General features: G+C 32.0%; 1 pseudogene; it reads left to right on the top strand.

The window, feature by feature from the left end:
* The first annotated feature begins 1,067 nt into the window (after positions 1-1,067).
* Positions 1,068-11,978, top strand: LOC145824260 (putative L-type lectin-domain containing receptor kinase S.5; annotated as a pseudogene).
* Positions 11,979-12,736: the final 758 nt, after the last annotated feature.

The following is a 12,736-nucleotide window of genomic DNA, read 5'->3' as shown; positions in this document are numbered from 1 at the left end:
TACCAAGGCCCATGATGATTCATGCAGAACCATTTCAATTCAAAGTATCAAAAAAATTTTAATTGAATCTGTCAAAATACTATAAAACCACATTCCCCTTTTCCATTTTCTTCCCTTTTTTTGTTCAAATTTGTTAATATAAAACAAAACATCTATAGTCCGTTTGAAAGTAAGAAATATTTATAAATTAAGTGAGAAATAATGAAAAATGATGAGAAGGACAATTATTTTATTAAGTCTATTTCATTTTTTTATAAATAATGGTAAGATTCAAATTGATTAATTATAAAATATTTAGAATATTAAAATTGACCCTTACAATAGGAATGATGAAAAAATAAATTTCACTTATATTTTTTTCTCATATACTTTCCTTTATTACTCATTTAAATAGTGTAATAAGAAAATACGGTCATTTATTTTCATTGCTTTGTTTTTTAACATACCATTGATACCAAATGGAGTCATAAAGGCAGCCTTGTCAGAGAACGTGTCTGCCTTGGGAGCTTATCCCTCTCTAGTCAAATCATGAGAATTATTTGGAGTGGCTTCTTTTCTTCAATTGTCAAAACCAGAGATACTCTTAGATTATATACCAAATAGACTATTGAAAATTCTAATAAAGCTTCTCTTTAGAATGACTGGTGGTATGGAACCCAACTTTTAGCAAACACTTCACCTGGTTCTTACACTAACACTCATGACACTGTCAACACCATCATTATTGAGGAGGGGGATTGGAATTAGAACCCGATTGCTAATCACCTTTCACCTACTGATATTGCTAACATTCGTAAAATCAAACTTTCCAAATTTGTGACTTTTCCTGATAAATCCCATTGGACAGGTTCACCCCAAGGTAGATTCTCTTCCAAATCTTCTTATGACCTCATCATTAATGTTGAAGATCATAACTTTTGTTGGAATTGAATTTAGAAATTAAAAATTCCTCAAAAATTCCAATCTGGCTTGTTATGCACGGTAGACACCTTACAAACCAACTTAGAGTCAGTAGAAGTTTTGACAGCATTGACCTTTGTCCTACATGCCATTCTAATGGGGAAAGCATGAGCCGCCTCCTTAGAGATTGCTACTACTCGAGGGAGTTGTGGAAAAATTTGAAAAATGATCAATGGACTAGGGATGGCATTGAAAAGCCTCTGGATGTTTGGATTTCTTTTAATCTTTGCAATAAAACTAAACTTGCAAGTATCAATTGGAACATACGGTTCACTGTCACCCTTTGGTTCATTTGGAAAGGTAGGAATAAAACTGTTTTTGATAATTGTGATGTTTACATTAGTGACAGCTTACGCCTAGTGTTCCAGTATACTCAAGAGATCCATGAGGCCTTCTAATGCCCCCTAAGCTCTGATCAGCAAAAAATTAAACTAATCAATTGGTTTCCTTCTCTTGCAGGTATTACCAAGCTAAATGCTGGTGGATGTGCCAAGGAAAGTTGGGGAAAAGTTGATTTTGGAGGACTCTTTAGAGATGCAAAAAGTTTTTAGATTCTTAGATACTCTGGAAAGTTGGATGTAGCAACAAGCCTCTAAGTAGAAATATGGGCTATTTATCACGGAATAACAATCATTCATGAAAAATGTTGGAGAAATATGATAATTGAAATGGACTGTCAAGATACTGCCAACCTCATCAATAAAGGCGCTCATTCAAATTGCCCTTATCGTGCTCTTGTGGAAGACATTAAATTCCTAACCTCCAATATGGCCGGCATTATCAAACATATTTTTCGAGAAGCTAATCAGTGTGCATAGATGCCCTTGCTCATATGGGAGAAAACCAGGTGGAAGACTTGAAGATCTATGAAGACCCCGTATTTTACTAAATAATATTAAAAAATATTATTAATTCTTCTTAAACTTTATATTAAAATTCTAAATAATGTTAGGAATCATAAAAAAAATATAATGAAGATAATTATGAAAGATTCTCCACATTTAAATTATACATGTAATAAAACAACATATACTAATCAAAGAATGAAAAATCTTCATGATACATTTTATAATATTTTTTTCATGATCTTTAGTATTATTCTAAAACTCTAATTGACACCCAATAAATTTTTAAATACTCATTAGCCCTCTAAAAATCAAATATAATACACAAAATATATTATAATTAATACCAAACCAAATTAAAATTCTTTTAATAAATTAATTAGATTTCATATTCAACGAAAGTGATATCCACCAATTTCCAATTATTTAAAAAAAAAAACTAACCTGAACAGGATGAATCCATTATTTATTCTCCGCCGACCCTTCCTCGTCCTTTTTATCTCCATTTCATCTCTTATTCTCTATTGGCATGTTTGATTGAAAGGATTAAAGCATGGGATAGGGATTATTAATCCGTGGGTCCAATTATCCTATGTTTGTTTTGACATTTTGGTTTAGGATTATTAATCTAATGGATAATTAATCCAACAAATTTGTGGGATTATTAGTAATGGGGTAGGGGTGGGATAGTGAATACCACACTAATTTGATAGGATTATTAATACCTCACAATTAGTCTTGTAAATCAAACATGGCCTATATCTATAATGGAATTGGCGGCTAACCTCCGCATTCTCGCCTCCTCCTTTGTTTGGCGGCGGCGCAGCCTCCAATCTCCGCCAACTCCCTTAAAACTTTCACTGCCAAATATGGAGCCTTCGACAACAACAGCCTATTTGCCAAAGCCCCTGCTCTCATCGGCGCAAACGCCATCCAAATAACCCCAGACTCAGCCTCCAATCTCATTCCCTTCACAAACCAGTCCAGAAGAGTCCTCCTCAAACAACCATTCAAGCTCTGGAAAGGTCCCAACAACAACTCCTCATTCTCAGACAAGATTGCCTCTTTCAACTCATTTTTCCTCATCAACATCTATCGGTTAAACAACAACTCCACCGGCGAAGGACTTGCCTTCGTTCTAGTCCTCGATTTCAACCTCCCTAGCAACAGTTCCGGCCAGTATTTGGGCCTCACTAACTCCACCTCTAACGGCTTAGCCTCCAACCACCTCATCACCGTCGAGTTCGACACCTTTAAACAAGACTTTGACCCAGATGACAATAACGTTGGACTCAATATCAACAATGTCGTATCTAAAAAGCCGAGTCCTTGAACCAATCTGGCATCCAATTATCTCCTACTAAAGCTAAGTTTTACGACGTCTGGGTAGAGTATGATGGGGTGAACAAAACCATACAAGTTTACATCATAGAACAACCCGAGAAAGATAGGGCGACCCCTCCAACGCCTGACTCGCCGGTCCTCGAGGAGGTTCTCGAGCTGAGAGGGGTGGTGGATCAGAACTCGTATTTTGGCTTCTCTGCATCCACTAGGAACTGTAGCAATTTATTCTTAATTAGGCTGTTATTGACTATATTTTGTTTGGTTTGTGAAAAACGGGTTGAACATGATTCAAATAGATTGACTGGTATGAGCCCAAACTTATTATTGTGATCCATAAAGTTTGGGCCATGGTCATCTTAGTGTATATATTATTTTATATGTGGATATGTGATATGGAGGTGTAAGGCCTGTTTTAAGTTATTTGGGTTCCTTAATGGGAGGACCCAATAATTGTTTTATTTAGGCACAGTCCCCTCTCCTATCCTTATTAGGGTTTACATATATCTATATATATGTAGATCAAAGGGTTGTTAGCTCCATTGAAAAGACAACATAAAGATTAGGAGAAAGAGGGGAAGAGCTGGTGCTATGGTTTTCCAATTGTGAATGCCATATTCTTTCAAGGAAGCAAAACTCAAGACAATAACGGAATCAAACGGTATGTATCCAAGTTTATATTTTAGTAGTCACCTATATTCATAGTGTTTTTATTTCTAGTATATAGATCCTATAATCTTACATGTGGTATCAGAGCAAGTTTATACTAGAATCAAAATCATGGCAGATTATTTCAGTAAAATTATTTTATATAATGATAAGGAATAAATTAACATTTCTTTTACTGAATGATGTTTTTGCATCTCAAAATTGTGCTTTAGTAATTTCAAGCAAACTTTTTCAATGTAACGAATACATACTGTTTGAGTATTGATAGTTTGCTTCCAATTGTGTTTTATAAAATAAAAAAAATAGTAATTTGGATCTGGTAGTTTTATGACAATTGTAAAATATGGATGTGTGTATATTGAATCTATGTTGATATATATATATATATATATATATATTTCAAATATTACCTAATCAAATATTTGCAAAACATATGAAACATATTCATTTTTATGACTTTTACATAAACATTAAGATTGTTTAAGAGTTCTATATCATGCATATCACTTTGGTATAATTTTTGTAAATTCATATGGGAATTTTGGTTGACCGTGAGATATTATTTTGAGTAACTGTTTTGTGGTGATTCGTAATATGATATTATATATGCTTTGATGGGCACTTGGATATGTTGAAAATTTAATAAAAGTCATATGACCTAATTGTTGTGTGTCTCCCACTTTACATGTTAAAATTAATTTGTATAATTTATAAATTATGCGTTTGAATTCTTACCCCAAAAAAAAAAAATGTTATTGTTTTTATTTTATAATTAAATTATAGATTGCATGATAGGTTACAGATTGCATTATTATAATAAACAAACAAAGTTTTAAAGGTGGACAAATATTTATTTTTGTAGTCCCAGTTGGAAGATTTTTGAATCAATGTGGGTGATACTGCCGAAGTGGTTAACTTATTGAGATTTAAAGTGATTTACCAATAAGGATTCTGGAAAGCTCTTCTAATATTATATCACTCAATTACCTACCCAAAGGGGGTTAATTGAGTGTATTAATTTTAGAGGTAGTGTAAGCCGCTAGTAAGGGAAATTTTACTGATGTTGAAAGAATTTATCTACCCAAAGAAGATAATTTCTTGATAAATCATTCTTGCTAGTTGACTTGTTTATAGGTGTTAGAATGTATCTTATATATTTAGCCCAAAGGTATTTATATGATGATACATTCTGAAACATTTAACAAGATTGTTAAAGTTTATTTGCAGCCCATTGTTGTGAGATTATAATTATTGCCCATGTATAATTAATTAAGATTATATTGAAGTTTAAAGATGTTTATTGTATTCTATATATTCAACCCAAAGGTGTTTATATAGTGATCCATTCTGGCACATCTGAGAATATTGCTAAAGTTTATTCGCAGCATATTCTTGTGAGATTATACTAATTGCCTATGTATAATTAAAAGTTTGAGTTGTGAAAATGCTTTCTATATATTCAGTTTAAGAGTGATACATTTTAAATATTTGAGAATATTAATTGTGATTATGAGATTATTATTGTTCATATATAATTGATTGATATTATATTGAATTGAAAGCAATAAAGGAAAATATTTTTATAAAAATCAAACTTACTCCATTAAAGTTTTGATTGTGAATCCGTAAATGGATATTGACTTAGTTTTAAATCTAACTAATTTAGATGTTAACATACTTGAGAATGCACCTTCTTAACCATTTATATTAACACTTCAATATAGTGGTTGTTTGGGGTGTCCTAAATAAGTGCACTTTTTGTCTTTTTAGACTAAAAAGTTGAGGTTGAAAATATGAATGTTTAGGTTAACTTTTTGACTTTTTATGGAAATATGTGTATTAAATTTTTTTATAAATTAATGTGTAGGAGAAAATTAGTATTGGGAGTTGTGCAGCCGTAATTGTTGACTTTTGGTGAATAGTGATAACTTTTTAACTTTTTTAGTAATTTTTTAACTTTTTGGTTTTTTTGAGACTTCCCAAACTTGGCCTGAAATTATATTCAATGTTAACTATTTAAGAAAGTAGAGTTTTAGAATATCTACTAGATGATTCTTATAAGAAAATCTAAATTATACTCTACAATACTCTATATAATACCTTCGACTTTTACAAATTGTTATTTTTTTTTTCAGTGTTTTATGTTTTCCTTTTTAGAATATTCCGTAATCTCTTTACATATTATTAACTCCAGTAAGAAAAATTCTTTCGAATTTTTGTGAGCTATGACGCTCTTCCCACCTATGGGATCTCCTTATTTGTTTCTTAAACTACTTAAAAGCTCTTGTGTTAATCAAAATTTTATTTTTGATCATGTTATTTAAGTTGTAGTCTAGTACTGATCTTGTTTTAAAGAATGTTATTTTAGATATTGTTCGTATAACAACAATTTAATAATGTCAAAACTAAATAAGTATGATTATTTTTTTAATTTTTGTCTCCTTGGTAATAAAATAAAATAAAATAATAATAATTGAAATAGATTTTGTTTTGACTTCGATTTTAATTATCATAAAGTGTGTGGGAGAAATTGTTTTATTGATTTCTTAAATGAGCATTGATGTTATGCATTTGTCTAATCTCATTTATGTTGAAAAACACACAAATAAAGTTTTTAAAATTATTAATTAAAGATGGATATTGTAGTGAACATGATAATTTTGGTTAATGTGCATAACCTCTTATTAATTTTTTATAAAATTATGGAATCAGTTTAAATATATCATGCTTGTAACTTCGGAAGAAAGTTGAGTACTTAAGCGTCGTAATTGGACTCTAATAAAATGATGATGTGTATGTTAACATGTTTAAATTATATGAGTGTTTTTGTGATAGAATGTTTTTAATTACTCTATATACTTGTGTATACATACATGTAATACTAAGTTAAAAATATTTGAAAAAAAAAAACACTTTTCAATTGTGAATTAGTAGAAAATTTAGAATAACTTTTGAGTTTGGGATTGTACAGAAGTAAAAAAATTTTATGATATATTTTTGAAATCAAAATGGGACCTATAGCTATTTGTTGTTACTTTGTAAGTTGTCAATGGTTCTATTATCTTGGTTTTGACATAAGAATCTTTAAAGCTTTTAAAATGTGAAGTTATTAGATTGGTGAACAGTTTAAATATATAAATCTTATTGTATACTTGTGCCTATTATAATAAATTGGTCTGTTCATTCTCACATAGAGAAAGTGAGAGTGCAAGTAGAATCTGAAGTGTCTATTCAGTCTATTGATAAAAGTTGAACATGTATAACACGTGCAGCCTTCTAGACATTCTCATACAGTTCAAGATCCTTGTGATCATATTATTTTTCTAAATGAGCAATATCAAGAAATTGAAGAGATGATTGTTACGTATGATGAAGATATTGACGATTTGTAATATGGTAAATGAATTGATACAAATTATTAATTGGATATGAGATCATATTATACTTTTTAAAAATTTGAAATCTAATGAGTATTTTAAAGATAAATAAATAAATACAAAGCTATTGTAAGATGTTGTGATTTGAAAAGAGTATTGTTCTTACCAATGCCATAAATATAGGTTTATAATGATTATAGTGCTATTGTGACATTTTTATCTATTGCTTCGCCAAACAAAATAAATTTGATTTGTAAGTTAAACAAATTTATCTATGATTTTAAACGAATTTATGAGCAATGATATTTAAAGGTTCATCAAATATTATTACTTGGCTTTATGGATAATACTATTAATTTATGCATATATCTCAAGGTCCGTGGGAGCAATTTATTTTTCTTGATCCTTTATACCGATGAAATTTTACTTCCTAGTAATAATTTCAAATTAATACTTGATGTGAAGCTATTGTTGTTAACAAATTTTTTTTTTATTTTTTATATAAAATATCTTGATAAAGTATTTTGTGTTTGGCATTGAGATACTTGAAAAATAACTTAGAGGATTATTTGTCTCATCTCAAAGAGCATATCTAGATCACATTTTTACTAAATTTAATATGCAAAATGGAAAGCTTTACATTGCTCTTCTTAGTGATCGAGACTAATTAAGTAACATTCAGCATTCATAAAATGATTTTGAGAAAGAGTTCATGAGAAATGTCTCGTATGCTACTGTTGTAAGAGTTTAATGAATTATGAAGTTTGGATTGAACTTGATGCATATGTAATTAGTTTGTTAGACAATTATTATTTTAATTTAATCCTTGAGCATTGGGTTGAAACATATAAAGTGTTATGATATTTATAGATAATTAAAAATTATACGATTGTCTATAAAAGAATTAATCATGTTAATATTATTGGTTGTACTATGTCGACTTTGGTAGTTGCTCAAATGATATAGTATCTATTATTGGTTATATTTTTATGTTTGCATGAGGTGTTGTTTCATGAAGGAGTTTTATAAAATCTCTTATAATTTTGCACTATGCAACATGTTTTAGAGCTCGACTTGAGTTATGTAATTAAAGAATTTTATTTCAGAGCTTGGAATTGTTAATTTCATCTCCAAACCTAGAAAGATGTATTATGATATATGGTTTTAATTTTCTCTATGAAGAATAACAAAAACTCTAATGGTGTTAAATACATAAATTTAAAGTACTTCAGAATTAGAGAGTTGTTAAAGATGATATTCTTTATGAGCACATGTTATAAAATACATACTAGTTGATCTTCTAAATATAGGGCTTAGGCCAAATTTTAGTTTGCTAAAAATATTGAGCATATGGGTACTTTACAGTTTTTTATGTGCTTGGTTAAATTTTTTTTTTTTATCCATGAATATTATCTATGATATATTTCAGTTAATAAAGTTTAATGTGTTTATTCATATTTTGTTTATAGTTATGTGTGTACACATAAATGGTAATTGTTTTATATGTATTCCTCTTATATGAGCTTTTACAGTTATATTTTAATTTTGAGTTATAAAGATTAACACTTTGGTTTAGAAGTGTACATGGATCTATAAAGTATGATGCTTGGTTTAAAGCATGAAAGACCTCGGTTTAGAGGAATAATGGCTTCTTTTGGAAGTGTAAAATGTAATAAAATTCCTTGCAGGGTCTTGTCAAGACCATATAGAGGACTGGATGTGGAATTAGTATGTTATATAATTTTTGGATCAATTATGCTGAAATTCCACACTACACTTTATCACATATAGGAATCTATGTTGGTGAGATATTAGTGTTTGTAATTGTGGAAGGTGTTATGTTGTTCAATAGCATAATTACCGCTACAGTTCGATATTAATATTTCTCATTGAACGGGATTCTGTGCTGAGATGTTTCTATTCTAAATCATGTTTATGTGGCCACTAAAGTTGTTTAACCTGAGAGTCATTTTTTCTTAAATAAAATATTTTCTTAAAGTAGTAGTCAATGTTGCCTAAGTGGGAGAATGTAATAATTTATTCTTAATTAGGCTGTTATTGACTATATTTTGTTTGGTTTGTGAAAAACGGGTTGAACATGATTCAGATAGATTGACTGGTATGAGCCCAAACTTATTATTGTGATCCATAAAGTTTGGGTCACGGTCATCTTAGTGTATATATTATTTTATATGTGGATATGTGACATGGAGGTGTAAGGCCTGTTTTAAGTTATTTGGGTTCCTTAATGGGGGACCCAATAATTATTTTATTTAGGCATAGTCCCCTCTCCTGTCCTTATTAGGGTTTACATATATCTATATATATGTAGATCAAAGGGTTGTCAGCCCCATTGAAAAGACAACATAAAGATTAGGAGAAGGAGGGGAAGAGCTAGTGTTAAGATTTTCCAATTGTGAATGCCATATTCTTTCAAGGAAGCAAAACTCAAGACAATAACAGAATCAAACGGTATGTATCCAAGTTTATATTTTAGTAGTTACCTATATTCATAGTGTTTTGATTTCTAGTATATAGATCCTATAATCTTATAGGAACACCATAGGGCTCAATTGTGTACTCAGATGGAATTTGACTGTGGAGTACTGTTCAGATGACAATGGTCCATTGATCAAGATCTTGCCCGGGGTTGGGTTGCCAGTGGTGGTGGTGGCTACAGCCGTAGCAATGGCCTATTATTGCCACCGCAAGAAGCGGCCGACCAATAGATTGAGGGCGTTGAAGAGCTTGCCGGGGACGGCTAGGGAATTTCAATTCAAGGATTTGAAGAAGGCGACCAACAATTTTGATGAGAAGAACAAGGTGGGCTAGGGTGGTTATGGTGTGGTATACAAAGGACTGCTTCAAAATGAGGATTTGGAGGTGGCTGTGAAATAGTTTTCTAAGAGGTATTTGAAGGATCAGGATGATTCCTTGGCCGAGCTTATGATCATCAATCGACTTCATCATAAACACCTTGTTTGATTGCTGGGTAAGTCATTTTTCCCATTTTTTTGAATTTTTTACCCATTTGATTCATCTTTTCAACATTTCTGTAACGCCCCAATTTTTATGCCCAAATGATAATACAATAATTATGGCTCTTTAAAATAAAGCTGAAAATAAATCCCATTCTTGCATTTCATGATATAAATAGTCTTCATGCGATAACACATTCACTTCAAATCAAAATAACATAAACAAATAAATACCCTAATGGGTTTACAAGTTTCCAAGGCTTAGGCCCAGTTACACAAATCGGTTATTCAAACCCACACAAATATAGCCCTTGGCTTACAAAACAAAGTCACGCAAAATGAAAGCATGGTACTCCTAACACACACACTTCCACGCCTTCAGTTAGGCGAAACCACCACATCTTTTCCTGCACAAAAATCCTGTAGGGTGAACATAAAACCCAGTAGGAAATCCTTAACAAAGTATATACATTTTATACAAGTCTCAAGAGATGAAATGCATATGCCATGCTATGCCCTTTTTGAAAGAAAAACACATCTTTATCTTTTGTAAACCATCATGTTCAATGATGTCATGCAATTTTCATTGTTCAAAACTTAACAATTTAATTCAAGAGGCGGTAAATACAACTCTGGTAATCCCTACGTCAATGTCTGCAAGTAGACTGTACAAATACTACCAATTTGTCATTTTTACCGGTATTAACCGGAAGGCTCAATACCGGTATTTCCATTTCTGCTTTCGTTTCCAGTTTTTGATTCTATGTTTGATTAATTTGATGTCGAAGGGCTCAACCTATAGATAGATATAATCATGGACTCATGGTATATGGGCTAGTTGTAGAGCCTGGAGGCTAGCTAATTCCTTATCATAATTTCCAAAAGACAAAAGAATTGAATGGAAATATTAAAGCATGTGGTCTAATAACATAGTTTTTTATGCAACAGGATGGTGTCACAAGAATGGAAAGCTGCTATTAGTATACGAGTACACGCCCAACGGTAGCCTTGACAAGCACCTCTTCAGTGACTCTAATAGCAAGCCATTGAGTTGGAACCTGCATTACAACATTATCTCCAGGGTGGCCTCCGCCGTGCACTACCTCCATAACGAATACGATAAGACGGTGGTCCACTGTGACCTCAAGGCCAGCAACATCATGCTTGACTCCAACTTCAACGCCTGCCTTGGTGACTTCGACCTTGCACGCGCCCTTGACACTGAGAAGACCTCGTACAAAGAAGCTAAGGGCGTGCCAGGCACGATGGGCTACATTGCACCCGAATGCTTCCACATGGGGAAGGCAACACAGCAATTTGACATCTACGCATTTTGTGTAGTCTTGTTGGAAGTGGTCAGTGGGCTAAGGCCTGGAACCGAGGTTAGTGGGTTCCAATTCTTGGTGGATTGGATCTAGTATTTGCCCCGCAAAGGGCGGTTATTGGATGCTGTGGATAAGAGGCTAGGGAAGGACTGCGTGGTTGAGGAAATTGAGAGAGTGTTGCTTTTAGGCTTGGCATGTTCGCATTCAATAGCTAGTGAAAGGCCTCAAACACAGGCAATTGTTCAAATCATATCAGGTTTGGTGACAGTGCCTCATGTGCCGCCATTCAAGCCTGCTTTCATGTGGTCATCGATGCCGACGGGATTGGAAGATATTAGCCAGGCCACCACCACCATGACGGACACAAGGTTTTTTTCTATTTCAACGTCCAACTTTAGTATAGGGTCGACTTTGTTGGAAAATTCAGAAGTGGATGAAATTGAACTCTATCTGGCTGAAAGGGTTGTGAACCAAGAGACATGATCATTCTAAAGATTACAAGTACTTCTATAAATACCATCCTATCCCATGAAATTTATGATGAATATAAAAATTAGAGTATATTTTATAATTTTGAATATTTTATTATGTTAATTTGTAATAAGGGGTAGTTTGGGATTATCTAACACTTTTTGACTTTTTATGAAATATGAGTTGGGTATGAATTGAGTTTGAAGTGATGTGGTAGAGGGGTGATGTGACTTAAATAAGATAGTGACTTTTTGACTTTTCGATTTTTTTAAGTTATGACAAACAAGGCCTAAGAGTACACATTTCATAATTAATGTTATAAAATTTATATTAAAAATATATCAATTTATAATAAGATGCATGGTACACAACTTATTACATTTTCCATAAAGGGGTGTTTCGGGAACAACACAAAAAAGCTAACTTTTTGGTTTTTTAGCATTTTTACACAAAAAAGTCAACAAAAAAAAAATTAACTTTTTTAACACAAAAAAGCCAAATACAAAAAAGTTAAAAAAATTAATTTTTTACCAACTTCTCAAAACACCACAAAGACTTCTTCTGCTTGGACACCGAATCAATCACAAGATTTGATCTCATCAAAACGTGTTGACAAACTATGAGTTCCCTCCCCTCCTTCGTTTCCTCTAATTATTGGGTAAATTACAAACACACCTCCTGTGGTTTACTTAAATTATAAATTACTCTCTATTATTTTAGAAATTACATTATGCCCTTAAGGTTTCTAATTTCATAACAAATAGGTCATT

This window comes from Camellia sinensis, chromosome 4 (genome assembly GCF_055761805.1).
Source record: "Camellia sinensis isolate YWXY chromosome 4, ASM5576180v1, whole genome shotgun sequence".
In the NCBI taxonomy this organism is placed as follows: domain Eukaryota; kingdom Viridiplantae; phylum Streptophyta; class Magnoliopsida; order Ericales; family Theaceae; genus Camellia; species Camellia sinensis.
Note: the sequence above shows the minus strand (reverse complement) of the source record. Positions and strands in the feature narration are given on the sequence as shown.